This window comes from Macaca fascicularis, chromosome 15 (assembly GCF_037993035.2).
Source record: "Macaca fascicularis isolate 582-1 chromosome 15, T2T-MFA8v1.1".
Lineage (NCBI taxonomy): Eukaryota > Metazoa > Chordata > Mammalia > Primates > Cercopithecidae > Macaca > Macaca fascicularis.
Window position 1 is genome coordinate 49,744,242 of NC_088389.1, and position 26,116 is coordinate 49,770,357.

The window sequence follows — 26,116 nt, forward strand, 5'->3', positions numbered from 1 at the left end:
TGCTCCTGTGATTCCAACTCAATTACAAACTCCCTGAGGGCAGGATCCAGACTTTGGGCTTAGTTCCATCTCCGGAACAGAGCACATGTCAAGAACTCCAATCATACTGGGCAATACCTACTGGAATACATTTATCTGTGAATGATTTATAATAGTAAAGCTACCCTTTCATCAGCAGAAAATGTCAATTAATATGTTCTCCAAATACCTCACATATATGAAGTGGTGACCAGAATTTGTTTTTATCCATGGGGAACACAAAAGCCACATGATTTGTGTGCAGATTGCCCTCGTGTACAATCTGTATTGGCATAGACTCATGAAACAGACAGCTGACAGGCAGTGCCCAGAATCAAATGGCAAATTCAGAGAAAAGGATTTGCTTTCCCTGGGATGAGCAGGCATTGCTATTCTGGGCCTGAGTAAATAAGACTGTGTAAATAAAACTGTCATGAACCTCATTGTTCAAGCCATCAGGGAAATGGTTTTTGTCTTTCCTCATTAGAATGAGGTCCCTCAGAGTGGCCTAATGTGACCGTGTTCCTGTTCATATTCAAGAATGTAACCTACAGTTTTTGTAGCTTTTTTTTAAAGAGAAAATATGTGAGTTAATTATTTGGCTCCATTAAAGAGGTATCAGTTTTCTCATTGCAACTTTTAAGATAATAGAAAATTATTATATTTATTTTCTTCATTATGAAAGAGCATAACAAAATCGATCAATGACAGCAGGCCTATAGGGCATTAAGCCAGCCCAAAATCAAGGCACAAACACCAAGCTGGAAGCCCTTCTGGGGTGACCCTATTCATTGCTTGTACTTACTGAAAGTTTGGTTTTGTGGTAAATATGCATAAAGGATGCCATGACTTTAAAAGACTATATTTTTGGAGATGTTCTTTAAATGCCCTTCTTTGCTCTTGAATAGAGGGTGGTTGTAATTTTGTGGTGTTGTTGGTAATCATTTGCATGGCTTGTTTTTCTAAAAAACGTTTTATTTGGAATAATGTCAGACTTACAGAGAAAAGTTACAAAAATAGAGCAAAGAACACCCTTCTACTCTATATCCAGTTTCATCAGTGTTAACATTTTGCTCTATTTGATTGTTTTCTTTCTATTTTTTTCCTGACAAAATTAAGAGTATGTTGCATGCCATATTTATTCACCCCTAAATATTTCAGTGTCAATTTCCTAGGTACTGTTATCAACCTCAGTAAATGTAATAGTGACAACAGTACTTTTATCCAATTTATGGTCTATATTGTAATTATCAATTGACCCAATAATGTCATTATGACACTTCCTCCTCTAGCACCATCTCACCTAGTTATGTATTTCATTGTAATGCTGATTAAGTTTCTATCTTAGCTCATTCAGGCTGCTCTACCAGAATACCATAGCCTGGGAGACTTACAAATTACAGAAACTATTTTTCACAGTTCTGAAGGCCATAAAGTCCAAGATCAAGGTGCCGGCAGATTTGGTGTTTGTCAAGGGTTTGTCTCCTGGTTTGTAGCTGATGCCTTCTTCTTGAGTCCTGTTGTGTTGGAACAGGCAAGGGAACTCCCTGGGATTTTTTTTTTTTTAACTTTTAAGTTTAGGGGTAAAAGTGCAGGTTTGTTACATAGGTAAACTTGCATCATAGGGGTTCGTTGTACAGATTATCTCATCACTGATAAGATTTGGCTGTGTTCCCACAAAAATCTCATCTTGAATTTTAGCTCCCATAATTCCCACATGTCTTGGGAGGGAGGCAGTGGGATGTAAGTGAATCATGGAGGTGGGTCTTTCCTGTGCTGTTTTCGTGATAGTAAATAAGTCTTATGAGATCTGATGGTTTTATAAAGGGGAGCTCCCCTGCACATGCTCTCTTGCCTGCTGCCATGTAAGACATGGCTTTGCTCTTCCTTTGCCTTCTACCATGATTGTGAGACCTCCCCAGTCATATGAAACTGTGAGCCAATTAAACCTCTTTCCTTTATAAATTACCCTGTCTCGGGTATGTCTTTGCTAGAAGCATGAGGACAGACTAATACAATCACCCAGGTATTAAGCCTAGTACCCATTAGTTTTTTTTTTTATCCTCTCTTTCCTCCCAACCTCCACCCTCTAATAGATCCCAGTGTATGTTGTTCCCCTCTGTGTGTCCATGTATTCTCATCATTTAGCTCCCACTTATAAGTGAGAACATGCAGTTTTTGGTTTTCTGTTCCTGTGTTAGTTTGCTAAGGATAATGGCCTCCAGCTCCATCCATGTCCCTGCAAAGGACATGATCTCATTTTTTTGTGGCTGCATAGTATTCCGTGGTGTATATGTATCACACTTTCTTTATCCAATCTACCATTGATGGGCATTTAGGCCGATTCCATGTCTTTGCTATTGCAAATAGTGCTTCAGTGAACATAGACATGCATGTGTCTTTATAATAGAATGATTTATATTCCTTTGGGTATATACTCAGTAAGGGAATTTCTAGGTTGAACTGTTTTTAGGTCTTTGAGGAATCACTACACTGTCTTCCACAATGGCTGAACCAATTTACACTCCCACCAAGACTGTGTAAGCATTCCTTTTTCTCTGCAACTTCACCAGTATTTGCATGGTTTTTTGACTTTTTAATAGTAGCCATTCTGACTGGTGTTAGATGGTATCTCATCGTGGTTTTTGCATTTCTCTAATAATCAGTGATGTTGAGCTGTTTTTCATATGATTGTTGGCCACTCGTATGTCTTATTTTGAAAAGTGTCTATTCATGTCCTTTACTCAGTTTTAATATTTCATTTTTCTTGTAAATTTCTTTAAGTTCCTTATAGATGCTGGATATTAGACCTTTGCCAGATGCATAGTTTGTGAAAATTTTCTCCCATTCTGTAGGTTGTCTCTTTACTCTGTTGGTAGTTTCTCCTCTCTCACCTGAGGTCTTTTTAAATAAGGACACCAATGTCACTCATAGGACTCTGCCTTTGTTACCTAATCACCTCCCAAAGGCCTCACATTCTGAAAATATCACATTGGGGTTGGAATTTCAACCTATGAATTTGGTGAGGACACAAACATTCAGTCAGTAGCAGTCTCCTTTTGTCAGGAATAATTCTCAGCCCTTCTTTGTCTTTTATGACGTTGATATTTTTGGAAAAACAATCTATTTCTCCTTTGGAAATTAAAATGGTTCTCATTCTGTGTATACGTGATGATTCCCCCAGTTAGATTCAGGTTATTCATTCCCCACCACCGGATGCATGACTTTTAAGTGAGACTTGGTTATGTATGTATCACAGATTCTTTGAAACAAAAATAACCTAAAGAATCTCCCTATCCAAGACAGAATACCTGCATGAGCTGTGTGTCACCAGCCTAGAGCCTGAGTTATGAGCTCAGCCTTGCCATGAACTCCTTGGGCCATTCCTGGCTAGACATCCTTCTGGGCTTCAGTTTCCTCATTTATAAAAGGAAGGGATTGAGTTAGATGATCTTTAATAGTCCTCTCAGTTAAACCATTCATGATTTTTAATGAATCCATAACAAATACTTGTGTTTAAAGGCAATTAATGTCCTTATTAAGAGTGAGAATAGTAATAACAATTCTCTTAGTTGCCTAGATCTTTGGAGAGCTTTGTCTGAATTTGCAAAAAAAAGCTGAAACTTTAAACCAGCAAAATTTATTGTATTTTGATTAGTGAGTGGGGAGATTTTGCCTTGGCCTGGCACAAAATGCCGTTTATCTCATGAAGATAAACTGACACATTAACACTGAGATTCCAAGATGCTCACATATTTCGAAGCAAATACTGAGGATCTAAAGCTTGCTTTCTGGCTGTTAACACAATTCATGTAATAACATGCATTTAGGGCACTTTCCAAATACCCCAAGGCACGCATGACTTTAAAGAGCACATGTGTATTTCATTTCAGTAACCCATTTTTCTGCTTAATTAAATTCATTTGGCAGAAGTGGCAATATGAATTTGATACACTGTTATCACATAGCATTACCGGTAAGCCTCTCAGGCTTCTACCTTGGACAGCCCTGGTACAAAGCACTCTGGCAGAAAGAAGGTCTGTGGAGCTGCCAAAAGGCAGGCTAAGAATTCCCCAGAGCAGCCCCCAAGACCTAGAAAGAGGAACATGAGAGCGCATGGGATGTGCAGGCTCTTGGTGCTTCAAAAGGCTGCTCAAGTACCCTTTGCCTGAATGGCTCTTCTCTCAGTAATTACAAGTGGTGAGAGGCCCTTTTTGACTGTACTTGGGCACTCACCTGGGCTCTCAGACATTTGTCTTGTGTGTAGTGTTAAGGGAAGTATGTATAGTTGCCAGACAGTTTACAAAGCATTTATGTTTACGGTGCATACGTGGCAGTTTGGAGGAACTTGTGTTCAAAATCTGACTTTAACCCTTACTAATCATACAACCTTAGTCAATTTACACAGCCTCTTTGAGCTTCCTACATCTGAAAAATAGATTTATAGGTCCATGTTACCTGTATGATACAAGGTTACCTATGTTACAAGATCATTGTGAGGATTAAGATATACAGACATTTAAGTTCTCTGACACATAATTGATACCCAATATATAGTTGTTTTTTCCTGTCTTCTGAAGTAGGTAGACAGGACGAGTACTGCTAATCCTGTTTTATATGGGAGAAAATGGTGGCTTATCAAGTTTTAAGGTCACTCAAATGGTAGGGTCCCATGATGGATTTGAACTTGTGACTTTTCACTGGCCCATTCATGTTTATCTCACGTAGAAATTGGTTTTTTGTAAGTTGACTATATCACTGAGCAGATTTCAAAAAGGATTGGGGGAATTTGTTTTTTAATAAATTAAAAAGTATAGAATAGTCTTAGATTTACAGAAAAGTGACAAAGATGGTGCATAGAGAAGGAAATCTGTGTACCATCTTTGTAACGTTTCTGTAGTTATAAAGATTATAAAAGTTACAAAGGTTGGTGCAAAAGTAATTAGTTTTTGCCATTACTTTCAGTGACAAAAAACTAATTACTTTTGTACCAACCTAATATATACTTCTCATCCTGTTTCCTCAATTGTTAACATCATACATCATGATAGCATACTTACCACAGTTAAGAAACCAACATTGGTACATTCCTATTAACTATTAGTACATTACTATTAATTAAATCCTACTCTTTATTTATATTTCGCTAGCTTTTCCCTAACGTCTTTGTTCCGTCCCGAATCCCATCCAGGACTCTGCACTGCACTTCATTGCCATGCCTCCTTAGTCTCCTCTGGTCTGTGACAATGTCTCAGATTTTCCTTGGTTTTGATTACCTTGACAGTTTTGAGAAGTACTGGTCAGGTCGAATGTCTCTCATCTGTTTTTCTCATCGTTAGATTGGGCTTATGGGTTTTAGGGAAGAAGACTATAGACATGAAATGCCATTCCCATTAGATAATATCAAGGCTCCCTGCAATCAACATGTTATCACTTATGATGTTAAGCTTGATCACCCAAACAAGGTAGTATTTGTCAGGTTCCTCTACTGTAAATTACTTCCCCACTCTTTATAATCTCTACTCTTTAAAAGTAAACCATTAAGCACAAGCCATGCTCATGCAGTGGAAACATGTTAAGTTCCACCTCCTGGAGAATGTTTTCAATTGGGTTATTTTACCATACCATAAAACACTGTTTTCATCATTTGTTCTTATTTTCTAACACATCTGAATAACATTTTATGGTGCCTCAAATTAGATACTAGCCAACTTTGGAATTCACTCAAGTCAGCCTTCAGAGAATGAGACTATTTTACAAAGAAGGATTGGGTTGCTGAGAATCTTTACAATTCCTTTCTCTATATATGTATTTTACCTATACAATACATGTAATTATCCATCTCATAAATTTCACTCCATATTATATGTGAGAATATGTGTAATATGTATTTGTAATTTGTGAAGACAAATGCATTGTTCTTAGGTGACTTTAAAAATGTTTTAGCATTAATAATAATCTTTTCCAATTTAAAAATTATTGTTGCTTCCAGTATTGCTTCCATCACCTTAAGTAATTGGAGTAGGGGAATATTTTGTTATTTATTATGCATTTTTCATTTCCTGTAGGACCTGCCTTTCAGGTACCAGTCAGTCAGCAGCAGTAGTTTTCTGTATGCATTGCCAAAAAATGTAGGAGCAATTCAGAGACAAATAAGTCATCAAATTATTAATCTTTGAACTCTGATGTGGCATTTGTGAATCAATAGCAGACCCATGTCTTGAAAATTGTATCTTTCAATTGCAAGAGCTAGGTGCTGAAGTGAGAAAAGAAATGGCACATTATTGTTTGTTTTCTTCCCAAGTTGACTTAAAATATGACGAGCTAAATCCTGGAGGATTCAAAACATTAAATTTATATTAAATATATACAAAATGAGAAGAGTGAGTCTTTTATGTCCAAAAAGAAACAAATATTTGACCAGGAGATAGAAAAAGAATTAGAGAAGGAAAAACTACCTTGGTTGCTGGTAGAATCATGAAAAGTGATCCAGCATCTTTTTTTTTTTTTTTTTTTTTTGCTTGAAATATTTTTGGGAAGGCAGTGAGGATGGTGTATTGAATACCTGATTTTCATAGTTCCCAGATAATTTGTTGGGAATCCCAGAGCAAAAAGATACACTACTTTGCTTCCCAGGATTAAATCTTGAAACTACAGAACTCATAATGAAATCTGGCGTTCAAGTCAACAAATGAGAAGTTGAGTAACAATGCCTAGGTGGCAGGAACTGAGGGGGCTTCGTAGTGTATCACACATTCCAGGGTGATGGAGGAAGTAGCTGGGTATCCTTGAGTCCAACAGCAAGGTGAGGGCTTGGCTCCAGCTCTGAGCTCACCAGCAATTTTGAAAGTATTTTGTGGTATAGAGGAGGAAGATACAAAGCAGTGTTGAATGGAAGCATGACAGGGAAGAGGTATCTTTGCCTTGCTCCTGATCTTAGGGGAAAAGTATTCATTTTCACCACAAAGTATGAGGTTACCTGTGCCCTTTATCAGGGGTTGAGGAAGATCTTTCTGTTCTGCGTAGTTGAGAGTTTTACAGAAATGGATTTTGGAATATTTTCAAATATTTTTCCCCTCACATCTATTGAGATGATTGTGTAGGTTCTTTTTCAGTCTATTAATATTGGCATACTAGGTGGAATAGCCAAAGTTGTGTCTTGCTTAAGAAATCATTTCCTATTCCAAAGTCTAAATTATATTCATTTATATTTGCTACAAAGTATTTTGAAAGTTTCATTTTTGACATACAAATTCTTAACATGATTCTTAACATGATCATTTATATATGGTGTTAGGCAGATATCCAATTTGATCTTTTGCCATATTGAACTGGGTTGAATAGTGTCCCCTCAAAATTCATGTCTACCCAAAACCTCATTTGGAAATAGGGTCTTTGCAGATGTAATTAGTTAAGATAAGCTGAGGTCATACAAGACTATGGTGGGCCCCAGTTGAATTACTGGTATCCTTACAAGAAGAGAAAAACAGAGACAGAGACATAGAGGGGGCAATAACATGTTAAAAACAAAGGCAGAGAGTAAAGGTTATGCTGCCACAAGCCAAGGAACGCCAAGGATTGCTGGTAACCACCAGAAGCCGGGAGAGACACATGGAGCAGATTCTCCCTCCAAGCCTGGAGAAGAAATCAACCTTGCAAACACTTTGATTTTGGACATCTAGCTTCCAGAATTGTAAAAGAATAAATTTCTGTTTTAAGTCACTTAATTGATGGTACTTTGTTATGACAAACCTAGGAAACCAATATATGTGAATTTTTGATTAAATTCACATTGGTTGAATTTTTAAATATTAAATCAACCCTGTATCCTTATAATTGTTCCTCTGTAGGTAATATGTAATTCTGATCTAGCTGCTTATAAGGTTTTCTCTTTATCATTTAAGTAGTTTGATTTTATGGTGTGCTTTGTTGTAGTTTTCTTCATTTATTTGTGCTTAAGTTTCAAAAACATTTTTGGAAATGTGTGGGTTTATAGTTTTCATCATATATGACCAAATTTTGGCCATTATATCTTTAGATATTGTTTCTACACCTCCTTCTATACTAGAGACTCAAATAATCTTACGTTAGGCCACTTGTAATTGTCCTACAACCTAGTGATGTTTGTTCAATTAATTCTGATCTTTTTTCTCTTTATGTCTCATTTTGGAATTCTGTTGCTATAGCTCCAGGTTTCATATATATATATATAATTTATTTATTTTTGAGATGGAGTCTGCTCTATTGCCTAGGCTGGAGTACAGTGGTGCTATCTCAGCTCACTGCAACCTCTGCCTTGGGTTCAAGTGATTCTCCTGCTGCAGCCTCCTGCTGAGTATCTGGGATTACAGGCATGCACTACCACACCCAGCTAATTGTTTTGTATTTTTAGTAGAGACAGGGTTTCACTGTGTTGGCCAGGCTGGCCTTGAAGTCCTGACCTCAGGTGATCAGCCTGTCTCAGCCTCGCAAAGTGCTGGGAATTACAGGCATGAGCCACCATGCCTGGCCCAAGTTCATAATATTTTCTTCTGCATTGTCCAATCTGCTACTGGTTCCCTGCAGCATGTTTTAATCTCAGGTATTGTAGACTTCATTTTTATAAGTTCAATTGGAGAGGTACATATATTTTTCCATGCCTCCACATAAAATGTTCAACTTTCCCTCTATCTTCTTGAACAGATGAAATACAACAATAACCCTTGAACAATATCCCTATCTACTTATCCTATCATTTGTGTTATTTCTGGGCCAATTTTGATGAACTCAGTTTTCTTCTTGTCATTGCATTTTTTTATTCTTTGCCTTCTGCTACTTTTTCTTTTATTGGATGCCAGACAGTGAATTTTACCTTGCTGAGTGCTGGATATTTTTATATTCTTTCAAGTATTTTTGAATTTTTTTCTGAGATGTGGTTAATTGCTTGAAAGTAGTTTAATCCTTTTGGGTCTTGCTTTTAAGTTTTGTTAGGTGGGACAGAGCAGCTTTTAGTTCAGGAATACTGTTTCTCCACTACCAAGGCGAAGCATTTTTTGATTATCAAAGTGTGTTTCCAGGTGAGACTGGGTAGGGCAGGGCCGTGTTCTATTAACCTTTGAATACCTGAGTCTTCATCCAGTTTCTGGGTCCTAAGTGGAGTTCCATAAATTCTTACTCATTAAAATAAAGTTTTTTTTCTGTCCTGAAAACATTTTCATCATTCATCTCTAGCACTTTCAACTGGAATCAATTTTGTGATTTTTATTTTACCAAGCACAGCACCTAATTCCTAGGTGAAATCTTTTGACCAAGCCCGAGCTGCCGAAAAGATTCCTTCTAGTGCTATTTAGTTACATCTCTGGATTGACGTCCCATTTACTTTTCCATGCATTTATCCACCAGATTGCTATTGGTAGAGTATTTTGTGACAGTCACCTTATTGGAATGCCAAAAAGTGACTAAAATAAAATTTATGAATTATTTACAAGGTTTAAAAGTTAGTGCCATGTATTAGTTCACTCTGACACTGCTATAAAGAATGACGTGAGACTGGGTAATTTATAAAGAAAAGAGGTTTAATTGACTCAAAGTTTCAGATGGCTGGGAAGTCCTCAGGAAACTTACAGTCATGGCGGAAGGAGAGGGGAAGCTAGCACATGTTACCATGGTGAAGCAGAAGAAAGAGAGAGCATGAAGTGGGAAGCACCACACTTTCAAACCATCAGATCTTGTGAGAACTCACTCACTATCATGAGAACAGCAAGTGGGATATCGGCCCCCATGATCCAAGCACAGCACCTCCCACCAGGCCCCTCATCTGGCATGTGGGGATTGCAGTTCGACATGGTATTTGGGTGGGGACAGAAATCCAAACCATACTATACCATTTTTTTTTCTGTACTTCAGCCAGGTACATTCAGACATTATTTTCTGTGTAGCCTTCCTTGATCCTCCTGTTTATTTTTTTCTGTATCCATTTAGACCTTTTTGGAGACATATTTATTACAGTGTCTGTAAGATACATTCCTGGTTTAAAAACTATATGCATAGGAGAATTACATGGGCAGGTGGGAGTTGCCCATTTGCTGTGTCTCTAGTACCCCAATGTACCATGACCCCATCTCAGATGTTATGTCAAATTTTGATCAGTGTGTACAGTTATGTTTGCTTCAACTGTGAATATATACTCTGAGAAATCTAGTAAAGAGAAAAATCAAGCAGCATTGAAACATGTTTTTGAATTGATTGGAATACACAGAGTGATTCGCCTCATGAGTGTATAAGAGAGGGTACACTCTTGTATACCCTCATAGTGATTTGCCTCATGAATGTACAATCAGAATAGTGAAAATTCTCAAGGGGTGCTAAAGGTTGACAAAGTCAAAAATGCAATAATCATGAATGTAGTTTAGTTCCAGCAGGGTGCCATAAAAATTTGCCACCAAAATGTATTTGTGCAAAAAGTCTACATATTAGTGTGGGTAACAGCTGTCCTAATGAGGAACACGCTCCCTAAGGACAAAGGCTTTGAATAATCTGTCTTTGCATTCCTCATAGAATTTAGCCCAGTGTCTTTAACAAAATGGATGTTACTTTGATGAGCATGTTTTGTTAATCCTAGAGTGAAAAGTGAGTGTAAGATACAAATTTTACACTTTGAACAGCTCACAATCTGATGAGGTAGAGAGAAGATAAGAAGTCCGATGGCTAGGTTTTAGTGCAATCAGTGTTCCTTTTTTTTTTTTTTTTTTTTTTTTGGAGATAGGGCCTTGCTCTGTTGCCCAGGCTGAAGTGCGGTGGTACAATCATGGCTCACTGCAGCCTTGACTTCCCAGGCTCAAGTGATCGTCCCACCTTAGCCTCCCTCTTAGCTGGGACTACTGGCATGAGCCACCACACCCAGCTAATTTTTGTGTTTTTTTTGTAGAGCCAGAGTTTCTCCATGTTGCCCAGGCTGGTCTTGAACTCCCGGACTCAAGCAATCTGCCCTCCTTGGCCTCCCAATGTGCTAGGATTACAGGTATGAGCTGCTGTGCCCAGATAGCAATGAGTGCTCTAATGAAAGAAAAACATTACTAGCTTTATCTGGAAGTGTTTCAATGGCTTCCCAGGGGATGGGTTCCATATACTGGGTCTTGAAGTGTGCTTAAGAGATTATGAGTTAGAAAAAAGGCAGGAGAGTAATCCTTGCAAAGTAATAGCCTGTCTTATTGAGAAGTGAGTTGTCAAGTAATGTTGGAGGAGAAGACATGTGGTTTAAGGTGGGAGACATCAGGTTGGTAGGTTGGGACCAGATTTTCAAGCCCCCATCTCTCTGCCACATTGATGAGTTGGTACCTTAGTCTCTAGGTTTAAAGTAGCATCAAGGGTTTTCAGCAGAGGAGCAACATGAAGATATTTATATTCAGGAAAGATCATTCTGAGATGATCCTTTGGAGGTGAGAGAGAGGCAGGAAAACTGGTCACGAGAGTCTTGTGCAACAATCCCACCAGGAGATGATGTGAGTGTGAATTCACTACTAACCAGAGTCAGTTGCATTTACTTACTGTCTTATTTGCTTGGTAAAACACCTACTTTGCGTTATGCATGATAAATATAATCAAATCATGCAGTTCTGAGAGGTAAATAATCTCACTTTGCTAGATCAACACAGAAGGAGATAGGTGAGGGCAATAGGGAAGTGGTTACCTGAGGTGCAAGGTAGGGGCATGCCCAGGATATGAGGTAGACTGTGTGAGGCCATCCTCGGGAATCCGGATGGCAGTCCTTCAGAGCAGCAAGAACCGGCGCCCATCAGAAGTACAAGTTCATATTTGCATGTCCCTTTCCTTCTTCCTGACCTCCGCTCTTGTTGATTCTGCCATCTGCAACATGCACAGACTCAAAAGGCAAACCTGCGGAATTATCTAATAAGGTAGTCATGCTTTTAGCAATCCACATTAACCTTATTTGACAATCCGTCAGAGTGCAGGGACAAAGAGAGATCTTTATGTTACAGGTTTAAATGTTAAATCCTGTCATAAACTGTTCAGCTACACTTCATAGAAAGAAAAATATATTTGGTGAACAATGGAGTCAAGTTAAAACATGAAACAGAGCACCTTGTGTTGTTTGGTAGATGCTGCTCTGCCAAGTCTAGAAGATCTGCAGTTTTCAAGGCCATAGACAAAGCTGGTGTCTTAAAAGTCCAAGTGCTGTATGCAAGGCCACCGTGGGCAGACAAACAAAATTCACAGAGCTGATGGGGTCAGAAGGTGGTGTCATGGGTAATTGTGAAGCATAATTTAAAGAACACTTAGCATTAGCTCTCTTTTGGATTGAGCTGATAATTTGGTGGTATGGCTGGTGGTTTTCAGTCTTCTCTACACGTGGTAGCAACAGAACAACAAGAGGCATCAAAACAGAGCTTATGGTTAGGGTTAGAAGGTGAGGATTTAGGGATTAGCAGGTCCCCAACTGAGGTCACAGAGCTGAGTCCAGGTCCAGCCTCCAACCCTAACTCCTGTGAGACCTTGACAAAGTCACTCTGGCTACCTGGGGATTATTTTCTCCATCAGTAACGTGAGTGTTCGGTTAGATCATCTCTGAGCTCCTTTTCACTGTGACAGATCTTTTCCTCAATGATACCTAATTGCAAAGAGTTAATAACAGCCCATATGTAATAGTAGAGTTCAGTTTCTTTTTCTGTAAAACAAGGGTAACAAAGATGGCTTGAGAATTACACTTAAAGCAAGATCACATGCAAAAGGAATTAACACAGAACCTGTCAAATTGTAAATTCTCAGTAAATCCAAGTGTTGTTTATATAGGTCTCCCATCTGTTAAAAGTGTTTATTGAGCACCTACATGAGCCAGGTAGTGTTCTAGGAGGTAGGTACAGAAAAGTGAAAAAGTCAGATACATTTGCTCCCTTTATGGAGCTTGCAATAAATGAATGAATATCCACAGACACTATATTTTCTTCCCTCCTTTTCTCTCTGCCTTCCTCTTTCCCCCCGTCTCTTTAACCCACCTGCTCTCAGGAAACTGTTGCAGGTCCTGGTTGCATAGAATCTAACTCCAGGAGTGAGAGATTGAAGGCCAGTAGGATTGGTATGTGAGACTCTGAATGTTTTTGCTCAGTGGCCACCCTTGACCGTTTTTAAATTTTTTTTAGCCATAGAGCTTGGAAAGGGGTTTTACAAATGAGAACAAATTGTGAAAAGAGTAGGAACAGAGTTTGTGAAAGTAAGCAGATACCAGAGATGTATCACAAGGTTCCCTGCATCTAAGAATGTTGACAACACTATACTGATCATTTTGCTAGAGGAAACACCTGAAAAGCCATACACATTGATTAGCATATGAATAAAATTAAAAAAATATATGACTCTACAATGAACCTGTGTCTACTTAACAGCATCTTGGGCAGGTTGGGCAAGGCACGGGCTTCACAGAGGTGAATAATACATAATTTCCACCCTCAAGGAGCTCACATTTTCTGGAGAGAGGCAGACATGAATCTCAATATACTGTGCCAAGTGCTTTTATAAATGTATAAATCCAGGAAGCTGCAAAATGTAAAGCAAGATTTTTTGATCCCATCACTTTGATGTTGCCATTTTAATCCTACCTAGATAAAATTAAAAGTTCTTCTGAAATTAAGCAATCTCTGTAAATAGTAATTTTATTTTAGGTGATGAAATCAGAAGTAAATATTGTGGGTAGAGACAACCAACATAAAGTAACATTGAAAATAGCAACTATACATATATTTAATCTTATTATTGATTAAACATTGATGGAAGATTGAACTACCTTAATGAGATTTTTATCTGTAAAATTTTACTCAGATTAAAAAAATGGAGTTGGTATAAATAAAAACAACAACAACAACAAAATCACAATGGCAGAAGATATGTAAAATTTAATACAAGAAAAAACCTGATAAATTAAAAAATGTCCTTATTATGATATACATAGAAAATAGCCTGTGGATATTAAGTATAGTAAATATTAAAATATAAAAGTGCATTTAGTCTTACTCTCCTATGAAGAATACCTATCAAGGAATTCAAATGGTTTAGTGGGCTGCTTATAGAAAACATATTTTGGAGGACAGTCCATCAATATTGAAGTCTATTAAAGGTGAACTTTGTGGGTCACAGAGTGGAGTGGGAAACATGAATGACAGATCCGGAGAGCAACAGAAAATATCCAGCACATGCATTGCCTCTCTAAATAAAACTCTTGGCATACAATTTTATCCAATTCATTTTTGTTGATCCCAGAGCTATGAATAGAACAATTCATACTATGGCTATTTGGTAAAAGTTTTCTGAGTGAATAGTTGAATAAAAACATGAAAACAAAAAGGACAGTATATCATCTATTCTCATAGTACCATGAGTCCACCTGTAGACAATAATACCTCTTGTCACTTCGTGCTGTCACAATCTGTTTGTATGGTTATTGCCATCAGAGGGTGATTTTCTTAAAAGTGGAGACTGAGTCTTTTATGCATATGTTTATGTACAATGCCCTGTAACTTAGCAGGGATTCAGAGAATGTTTGCTAACTGAATGAATGACAAAATTGTACATTAAAGGTCATGTTATGTAGCCTAAGAATGCACAGATGCTTCTCTCATACTTCATTTCCATCAGAATAGAAGTTCAGATGAGAGCCAGGGTACAAGGTTTTGTGCTTTTGTTTCTCTGTAGAATCAGAATATGAAAAGAAAAATGCACTTTGTAAGGGTAACACCTACACCATTTAGAAGAAAATATGAAGTAAGAAGATGTCTACTGAGGATCCTTCCCAGAGCTGGTTTCCACTCCGCTGTTTCCCTGGAGACACCTGGCTCAGTTTGCTCTCTTCTTCTTAGCAAGGCTTTTTGTCCCAGCCTTGACAGCCGCTTGGCGGCAGATAGGAACATTATTTCATGAAGTAATTTAGATACGATTTTTAAAAAATCTCATCTTGGCACAAACTGTGCAAGAGCTTGGGTTTAACAGGTTATTATGAGATTGCAGTAAATAATAGGTTTAAAACTGAAAAATTGTAGAAGCTTGGGGAGAAAGAACTTAGGTTACAATTTGCATACAAGCCACTTATCATGAAAAAAATAAGGACACTCAAAGGAGTGAAGTACATTAGTTAGTGTAGAGTCGCCATTTTCCCATATAACTACAGAAAGAAAATAAAAACTCACTAAGAATTCCTTCTTTGTTCTAATATCTAGAAAGGGTAGGTACGTGACATTTCACAACTATGGAGACTGTAGCCAAAAATGGTTGGGAATACTTGATCTTAGGCCAGAGGTTTTAAGGGTCCAGTCATGATTTATTTATGACAAGAGTTCTTCAGAGCTCTCACCCTTATTAGGTCTCAGACATTCATTTCATTCTCTACTCCTGAAAGATGACAGAGTATCTGAAGATCTGATCCCTGGAAAAGAAATATATAGACATGTATAGAAATATGTGCCAAAATGAGTCTATGAATTGCACCTCTAGATATTGGCTGCACTAATGGGATAAGAGAGGCAAAACAAAGCAGAAAAGGAGACAGAGATGGAGATGCCAGAGTCAGACATACACCATGATGACTCCCATCAGCGTGCACAGAAGATAAGCGTCTGTGGAGAAATATCTGCAAGCCCCTGATCTTGTCTTTTTGGATGCTACCCGGAACATACTATGACCTAAAGGAGCGGATTCCCAAAAGGTGTTTTGAGCAATTGTTAGACATTTCATCTCTGCTTCCCAGATGTGTTGTTTCTAATTATAAAATCATTGGGTACACAATTTAGGAACATTTGCTGCTCAGGAATTGAGATTTTTACCATACTGTATGTGCTGCAGCAGAGTTTTATAAATGGAATTATCAATGTGGTAGAATAAAATCCACTCAAAGACTGGTAATTTTTAATGAACTGGGGATGGTCACACTTTTCTCACTTCTAGGACTTTATTTTTCTCTGTTCTTAAAACATCCCCCCAAAGTTGAGAGTTTACCTAGACTTTTAATGAACATTATTCATTATTTTTCCTCACAGACACCCAGGTAATCAAATCCCTGGGCATCCATTTTTCTAGCCAAGGAAACTGAAGCTCAGAAAGATGAGTGACTTGCCAAGATTGTACGGAGAAGAAATGGCAGAGCTAGAATAGGAGCCTATGTGTCTAGCATCCAAAGCCTAGACTCTTCAGTCTGCCCTTTCCTCGAGGAGGTGATGCAAAGACCCAGGCCCTGCATCCAGCTTCATTAAAGGAGTTAGGAATTGGGTAGGCTCCCAAAACACAGAGACTGTTTCCCTTATGAGGGACGCGCCAATGCCACATGGCATACTCCACACTTACCAATTGACTAGTACAGGTGGGTAAGCCTCAGCAAAAGAGAAATTTCACCTCAGCAAAAGAGAAATTGGAAGATGTTTCTGGATTTTTTTCTGCTCAGGATATTCCTGGCCTTTTCATAAAAGAAGAAAATCAGAGAAGTATCAAGTCAGAAGAGAGATAAGACTTTAAGGAATTAATGATATGGAAAGAAAATGACACTGAGAAGAGGAATGGCTTATTGGGTGAGAGGTTTGATTGGGTATTCAGATACTGAGGTTCTAAGATATCTTTCTCAGCATGAAAAGTATATTGAATACTTAGCATATGAAATCATGTGCAGTTTCTCAAATATGCCCTGCTTTCCTCACCTCATAACTTTTTTTCATGTCTGCCTCTCTTCCAATATTGCTCTCATTGAGCAGTGATGAACTCCTACTCATCTGTCAGGTCCTCAGTAAGCGTCACATACTCAATGAAGGCCTCATGAACCCCAGAGGGAGTTTCCTGCTCTTCCCTTCTATGTGCCTTCTCTATACCTTTAACTCATTTCTAAGAAGTAAGATACAATATTATTATTCAAATGCATTGAAACTATTCGAATATGTCTACCTGTTTAACTCTAGGGTTCCTTAAGCAGGAGATTGTGTCTTATTAATTTTTTCATCCCAGCACCTACATAAAGGCTGGCATTCAGCAGACCCTCAAAAGTCTTTGTAGCAAACAAAGAAACAAAACACTCACAAGAGTGGGAAATTCTGTTACACATGCCTTATATAAGTTGGAAAAGAATTTCATAATAAAATACATATTTGCATTTTGTCTCCAGGTTAAGAGCAATACTAAATAGAAATAAATGTCAGCATGTAATGAGATTTCTGTTTATAGTCACGCTGTGGAAAGAGAACATTGCCACTGCTTGTAGAATTTCTTGACATCCAAGATTACTTATTGCTTTTGGAATGCACACCATGAAATAGAACAGGAATAGCTAAGGAAATGGGTGAAAATGTGACTAGGTTGGTAGAAAACATTTAATCTCTAAAATTGTTTTTGAGTATATTTTATTTAATTATCATAGATAACACAACTGTGCACATTCTCCTAGATGTTACTTGACTCTAAAACAACACAGAGGTTACCCATCATCATCATCATCACCAAAAACCAAATAACACTATAGGACAAAAAAGTTTGTATATTGTGTATATATATTTCCCTTTGGGGAAACATGAAATAATGCTCAGTCATTTTCTCGCTATCTGGACTAATACATAAATTCTGTGATGTATGTTTCCCTGTCACTACTTTATAGGTATGAAAATGGAAGTAGTTTAATGATGTTTTCAAGGTCCTGCAGATAGTATATATGAATACTGAACTCACATCCCTTACCTGAAAGTTTAGTTCTTGTCACTGAACTATAACTGAATAGAAACTCAAAGATATCCTTTACCTTTCTTATATATTATTTAATTTTTTATGGAAATGGAGGCCTATGAAAATGAGTGACTTGCCTAAAGACACACATTTCCTGAGTAGGAGAGCTGCACCCAGGTTTAGGTCCTTTGATGTGAAAGGCCTCAATAAATTTTAAAAGCTTAATTAGTCACAAAGTTTAGCTCAAAATCCCTCTCAAATTCAGTTCTAACATGGTTTTACGCAATTTCTGAAAGAAAGAAGAAACATAATGTCTGCCCATTTTCAGCAGAGAGAATGCTCTGAGCATTAGTTAGTACACACCCAAAGGCACAGGAATTTCCCGCCTGGTACTTTATAAGTGTTAGGGGGAGGTTATGTCTTCCTGACTACGGTTATATATTTGCTTTTGGCCGTTAGCTCAGTATATCTGTATCAGGTGCTTCAGTTTAAAGTTCCAATCTGAGGTCTTTACCCTAATCTTTTTCATTCATTCAGAAGTGCTTTCACACTCTGTTTTCCCATAGAGTGGGAAAGTATATTTGTATATGGTTTTAAGGGTCACAGGAAAAGAACATAGCATTGCTGATGCCTGAATAAACATAATGGTGTGGAAACAAAAGATATGCCACCTGAAAATATTTGGCATTTCAAACTGTAAGAGTAGGCTGTGCAAAGTCATCCTAAAAAACTGATATTTTAGGAGGTGTTGATTTGGACTTAAGCATCCATAGCTTTTTCTCTGAAGAGAGTAAAAGCATTAAAATACTCCACAGATCTGAATTACTTAAGAAAGTGCATAATTTTGAGATCCAGTGTTAGTGAACAAGACTGGTGTTTTACAAACAAAATTAATCATCTTGGAGACTTATGTTTTCTTCTTCAATTGTCTGCAAGTGAGTATAAGCATCTGAGAACCGGGGACAAAATACCAATGACCTTTCTGTAATTTTTTTATTAGTCATGACATTATTCATTTAATGAGACTACTTAACCACATATTAATTAAAGGCAAATTGAAGCAAATATGTGGGTGATATCCTGGGAACATAGTAAAGTAGCCTAAATTTTGAGATCATGTTAAAGATGATAAATAATCTTAAACAGAGTGTCTCAGATAATCAGAGCAGGAAGAAACCTAGCATATGAGCTAGTCAAGATAAGGAAACCAAGGCCCCAAATGGAGGAAACATGAGTTCAGGTTAGAACTGGAATTCACATTTATACCTCCTGATGGTCTAGCTGATGCCTCTTTACTGTATTAGCAAGGTATAATAAAAAGAGTGTGGATTTTGTGACTTAACTGATTAAATCTGGATTCCACTGCTTTTTACTGCTGTGAGCTCCTGAGACTTTTCGAGCCTTGTCAATCAAATGGAGGCAATGCATGCTTGCACACCTACTCAAAAAAAACACATTTAGAAATTTTTTCAACTTTTATTTTAGATACAAGGGGTACATGTATGGGTTTGTGGTTTAGGGTACAGATCCCACCACCCAGGTATTAAGCATGGTATCTGATAGATAGTTTTTCAACCCAGGCCACCCCTCCCTTTGTCTTCCCCAGTAGTCCGCAGTGCCTGTTGTTTCCGTGTTTATGTCTATGTTTGCTCAATGCTTAGCTGCCACTTATAAGTGAGAACATGCAGTATTTGGTTTTCTGTTCCTACATTAATTTGCTTAGGATTGTGGTCTTCAACTGCAGCTATGTTACTAAAAAGGATATGATTTCATTCTTTTTTATGGCTGTGTGGTATTCCATGGTGTATATATACCACATTTTCTTTAATCCACCATTGATGGACACCTGGGTTGTTTCCATGTCTTTGAAATTGTGAATAACACAGTGGTGAACATATGCATGCGTCTTTTTGGTAGAATGATTTGTTTTCCTTTGACTGTATACTTACTAATGGGATTGCTGGGTCAAATGGTAGCTCTGTTTTAAATTCTTTGAGAAATCTCCAGACTGTTTTCCCTAGTGGCTGGACTAATTTACACTCCCACCAACAACATATAAGCCTTTCCTTTTCTCTGCAGGCTCACCAGCGTCCATGGTTTTTGATTTTTTGATAATAGTCATTTTGACTGGTGTGAGATGGCATTTCACTGTGGTGTTGACTTGCATTTCTCTGATGATTAGTGATACTGAGAAAATTTTTGATATGTTTGCTGGCTACTTTGTGCCTCTTTATGTCCTTTGCCCATTTTTTAATAGGTTATTTGTTTTTTGGTTGTTGATTTGTGTGTGTGTGTGTGTGTATAAAATAAAATGAAGTGATAAAATCATCTCTGGGTAATGTGGTTATGGATGATTTTTATCATTTTTCTTTAGACTTTATTGTTTGAATTTCTTATAATAAGTATGTACTTCCTTAATGATAAAACGGTCTAAGCTTTGAATCATCTTTTTAAAATAAAGTTAGTAGAACAGGAATATTTCAAGAACATAATAAATTTGCATATTTCTAGTTTATAGTAATTTCTATGATGTTTTGGTGAAAAGCTATGGTTTTAGGGAAATTGCTTATAGTAAAAGACCAGTGACATTGAGTAAGTTACCAATTTTGACATTTAAAATTGTAAAACACGATCTACACAATTCCTATTTTGAGAATTACTACTTTGGGAATTTATTTTGGCTTTATTTTTGCAGCCAAATAATGATTTATATTGGTAAATGTTTCATAGAGTCTTGGAAAGAAGGTATATTCTCTGCTTCCTCCCTTGAAATCATGTGTACATAAATTATTGTCTTTATTATTCAAATCTTCTATATCTTTGGGTTGGTTTTTATCTACTTAAATGGCCAAGGTAAAGGTGGTATATTGAAGTCTCTTTTTACTGTGTATCTGTACGTTTTGCCTAGGGTTTCTAGCATATGGCATTTTTATTACAGACTTTGCTTTTTATTAATATTCAGTGATATTCCCTGCCCTGTGTCATCCTACTTGCTGCATATTCTCTTTTGTCTGATATTAATATTGTGGCCCCTACTTCCTTTCTGTTTGCGCTTACTAAAACAAAAGTGTGTCTCTCTCTGTGTGTGTTCTTAATATTTAAAGTAAATTAAATATTTTAGTTTTGGAAGTATCTTCCATAGTTAAGCTTTAATTTCCGATTATTTGTATTTGTTGTGACAATTGATACACTTGGTCTCACTTCTACAGTCTTCTTTCCACGATGCTTCTGTACTGATTTATTTGCTATAGCTTTGTTCTCCAAAGTGGGATGCATAGAACATCAGTTGGAGTCCCAGAAGAAAATACTAGTTTTAAATTTCAAAATTAAGAATGATATTAAACTTGACTTACATTTAATATAAATCGGCACTGGCACTTTGAGCAGGTCCACAAATAAGACAGATGCTCTCTGTTTATTCACAGTAAGCAATGTGGAAGGGAGTGATTTCCAGAGGGTGGGGGTGAATGACAGTGACACTTTTACATTCTGCAAACCTTTGACTCACTGAAGTTTGTGTGCCCAGTTAGGTGGATTTAAGAGTTATTTAATTTGCTTTTTTGTAAGCTAATTGTCAAAATTGACACGAATCTTAAGATAATTCCAAAAAAAAAAAAAAAAAAAAAGCAGCAGCAGGTTGAAAGTAATGCCCACAATACAAACACAGAAGAGCAATAATGACAACCCCTCTGTCTCCCCACCCCCTCCCTCCCACCCCCACCCCAAAAGGCCCAGCTAATGCTTTCCATTTTCCTGGCAGGAGTGCACCATCAGCCACATTATGAGGTAATAGAGAGCATTTTCAAAACGGATGTTTGGAAATGTTTCTCAGTGTTTCCATTGCTATGTGATACATTGCTGAAAACGATAGAAATGTTACACCTATAAAAAATAATCTGTCGTATCAACACACTTAAAGGATTTAACATAGAATTTTTATAATCTTTGAAAGTTTTTAGAGAACTTTAAACCTTTTCGTTGAGGCATAAAACTATAACACATACTGATTCCTTTTCAAGAACAATTGATCCTGGAAGATGGAAATTTACTACCAAATTTCAACAAGAACAATTACATAATTGATGGGTGGAATTGATTATAAATGTCATGATTATTAAGTACAGCCAATGACATACTTCTTTCCCTTGAGTTTCTCTCTCTGTGAAGGATCTTATTCAGTTACTACAGCCATGAAAACCAAGTTTGAAATAAAAATTGACCCAGAATCATACCTTTGGATTGCTATATTGCAAGATATGTAACCAACAGTTTTAAAAACATTGAAAAATTTAATCATTCTGTTCTCACTGAGTGTTACTATTATTTCAGTGAAAGAAAAATGCTGTTTGTGTTATTAATAAATACATTTATTTTAAACTAGTGTTAATTTCATCTTTATAATGATTTTATTATATATTTTATAATGCATGCACATATACATATATATACAATAGTACATATATTTATATACAATGTATTAAGAAATCACTAAAGTGAGTATACGTTGCTTAAAAAGTCTTACTAATAAAAATAAAAGTTGCAATCTTGTTATTTGGTCTTTTTTTTCCCTTTGATTTCTTAAACATTTTGAATATATTTTCTTTAATTGGTGATACTGAAAATTAAACTATTTATTTTCATTGTGTAAGAAATGTAATATACTTGTCTGTAGCTTTCCCAAATGTTCTATTTTTTTTTTTTTTTTCTGAGATGGAGTCTTGCTCTGTTGCCCAGGCTGGAGTGCAGTGGTGCAATCTTGGCTCACTGCAAGCTCCACCTCGTTCACGCCATTCTCTTGCCTCAGCCTCCCGAGTAGCTGGGACTACAGGTGCCTGCCACCTCGCCCGGCTAATTTTTTGTATTTTTAGTAGAGACGGGGTTTCACCATATTAGCCAGGATGGTCTCAATCTCCTGACCTCGTGATCCGCCCACCTCAGCCTCCCGAAGAGTTGGGATTACAGGCGTGAGCCACGGCACCCAGCCCACATGTTCTAATTTTTATTGATAATAATTTGTGACTCTGGCCCAGATGATTATCATTTTCATTACACAGCTTCTCTTTTAAGAATCGTAAAAAAATCTGTATTAATTTATGAAACTGTATTTATAATTATTTAAGCAACTATTTCATTTCATTTGTACCACTGAGGCTTTTGGCCACAACCTCCAATTTAAATTTTTAAATTTTGGTTTATGTCTTGGTTAAATCTTCAAATAATTTTATCCATATATGCTTTGCTGGGAGCATAGGTAGATGATATAATTTATGTGTCTTATATCCCTAGGTACAATTTTTGTCAGCCATATACACAGAGCAATTATTTAGTTGTAGAATTTATTGTCACATCTTTTCCCCTAAATGCTCCAGAGATTATCACTTTTTTTTTTTTTTTCCTGGAAGTTTGCAACACAGGGGCATCTATGACTAGCTGAAATCTTATCTCTATTGTATTTTTAAATGCCATTTTCCCTTGAGTTTTACAATTCTGTAGTTCTTCTCCTGGTTTCTCCTAGGTTCACTCCGATGGCTGCAGTCATCAGTGGCTTGCAGGGCTAGGGGTCTAAGGTGGCCTTACACACAGTCTGCGGCTGGTACTGGCTGTCACAGGGTCTTTCTCTATCCATTCTTTTAGCTTCCTAGTCTCCTTACTTGGTGAGGGGAAGGTGTTCAAGAGGTGAGGTCAAGAGCTCAAGGGCTGAGCTCCACACGCAATATCACGCCTGCCACATTCTATTGGTCTAAACAAGTCACAAGGGCAGGCAGATTTCTTCCACTTCTGGACAGAAGGTGCAGCAAAGTCACATTGCAAAGGTGCAGGTAGCCTGGGAGGGGAGGAATTTGCAGCCATTAAGCAATCTACCATACCAACAATCCCCCAACATTCAGCTCAACAAACAGAAGTTTTTCTCCTTCCACCTGATGATTCAGGGTTCAGGTTCCTTCTATCCCTGAGGGCCTCGGAGCCCTCCCTCTCCAGCCAGCCAAAATGGAAATATGTGGTGGGGAAGGCACACTTGCTGCTTCAAAACCCCAGCTCACAAGAGATCTTCACTTCTGCTCATGTGTCTCTGGCAAGAAGTGTTCATATAGCTGTAGCCTGAAGGAAGGGGCAGGTGGCCCCCAGAAAAATCGTGGAAGGTAAACCATGAACTTTTGGTAGACAATTATGGGTTTTTTTTTTCTTTTTTTTCTTCCACTGATGACTCTATTATCAGTGATTGGTTCAGAAAAACCCTGGAATCTTTCTGAGATACAAATTAACGTGTGTGTGTGCTTATTTCTTAGAGTACTTATTTCAAAAGAAGCATTTCTATCTCTTCAAGACAATCTTCTTATTTGGACCTGCAATATCTTTTCTGTACCTAGGATCCCCAAGGTGGCCCTGTTTGGTGGCCTTCCAATGTTATAGTGGTCTCTTGCTTCTCTTGTGAGCAATTTCTTCTTGAAGCTTTCCTGGCTTAAGGAAAATGCCTAGCCTCAGAACGGCATTTTGATTGTTGGATTTTCCTTTGCCAATATCTATTTTTCCCTTTTCAAATTAATTGGTCTGACATAAATTGTCTAGGTCCCTCCCCTCCCTTGCCACTTTCTTTGACACAAGGACAATCATAAATAGAGTCTGAACAGTATCTTAGGTTCATTACCATCAGCCTATATGAAATATACATTCCCTGGTGTGGCAGGCATATGTGTGGCACCCTTCCTATTTTCCAACACTGATGCTGGTTTTTCCCTAATTTTATATCCACTGGTCATCTCATATGTCTGAGGGTGGAGGGCCGAGTGTTCAATGCCTGCACTTACATCATCATCAGATGCAGGGAAATTACAGTCTTACATTTAAATGCTATGGAAATTATAGGGCCTGTGATATCAGTTTCTTTAAAACACCTTATAAACTTTCACTTTTGCAGAACTATCATAAATCTGTTTAATTCAACAGTTTACATGAAGTACTCCAGTATTCCACTCGGAAGTAAACTGTTTTTCTGCTTGATTAAAACTTTGCGCTGTTGGAAGTGGTTAAGAATACCACATATTGTGGTCAAATATCTCCATATCTGATCATCAAAACTAGTAATAGCTCACAGGTGTGTCCACTTAGTGAGGAGTTCCTGAGGCTACAATGTTCTAGAAGTGACACTCAGCACTGGGGTGCAAGCATCAGGTATAGAGATTCTGCCTTCCAATTGCCCACACTCATTGGAGAGCAGACAGATAATTCAATGATAATGATGTGATGACGTTTTGGAATATCATCATTGTGCTTTCCTTTCTCTATGCCATTGCAGGCAGCCTTTCCACTGGAGCATTCACAGTGTCTTTGGGGGAAGCAGGACTGAAAGGGTGAAAAATACCAGCGAGCTTTTCTTTTTGTTTTTGCTTTTTGACCTTCAAAATGGGCTTTTGATACCCAAACGGAAGGTTTGAGGGAAGCATGGTGCAAACTTATGCCACACAGTTAATTTGAAATAGTTCCCTGTCTCAATTCTGGAGAAGAGTTCCTGGGCTGGGGCATGGTCTGGAGGGAAGGAAGTGAAGTTACCTTGTGGAGTTTGGTGGTCCTAGACAGGAGAGAGTCATATTTGGGTGCCCACGGAAAGGAGGGCAGGCTCAACAGAATGACTGTGTCCAACTTCATCCAAGACCTTGCTGAGCTGTGAAAGTGGCCTCTGTGGATGGTCCCTCTTTTCCATGGTTTGGGGTAATTATATACCTCCCTCAAAAAATTTTCAAAAAGACTAAGGGTTATGACATCACAGGAAGCTGTTAACGATAATAAGACTGCACAAAGGTGAAACCACTTCCTTTTCCCAGAGAGTCACAATTCAAGAGCCTAAAATCAATTTTTCTGTGGATGACTATTGAACAATGAGGAAAGGATCGGTGTTGAGAGGTGGGGTGTCACCAAAGGGAGTTTCTATAACCTAAACTCATGTATTGCTGGATAAGGCCAGCAAGAGGGTGTGTCTGATAACACAGGCAGCATGATTATAGTTGTAGGATTTTAGTAACCTGGTTTTTGAACTCAATATGAAGACAACATCCAGCAAAAGACTCCCAAATGTATTTATATGAGAAACTTTACATGTGAATCAAATCATGTACAACCATATGTTGAATAAAATCCACCTTAATTCAATAAATAATTACATAAAATCAGTATCTTCCTGGAACACCCTAATTACCACCCAAAGCACAAAGTAGAGAAAAGATTATGAGCATTCTAAAATTGAGCATGTACGTATGACATACGTAGCACGTACACATACTTTTATTTGTTAAAAACAAAAAAACATGGTTGATGGGATTGTAGGAGGGCTTATTTTTCCAGTTTCAAATAATGAGCATGTATTTTATAATTAGAAAAATGTGATTATAATTTTTTTGAACATAGAAAATTGAGGATATATTAT

General features: G+C 37.6%; 1 long non-coding RNA gene across 2 annotated transcripts in view; it reads left to right on the forward strand.

Moving 5' to 3' along the window:
- Positions 1-26,116, forward strand: part of LOC102138910 (uncharacterized) — a 508,925-nt gene that overhangs the window by 458,023 nt on the left and 24,786 nt on the right. Inside the window, exon 3 of one of the 2 annotated variants that reach the window (XR_010581725.1) lies at positions 10,925-11,299. The exons of the other annotated variant lie outside the window; for it this stretch is intronic. This is a non-coding gene — a long non-coding RNA (uncharacterized lncRNA). Of the gene's footprint in view, positions 1-10,924; positions 11,300-26,116 lie in introns of those variants that run through there. 2 annotated transcript variants of the gene reach the window in all.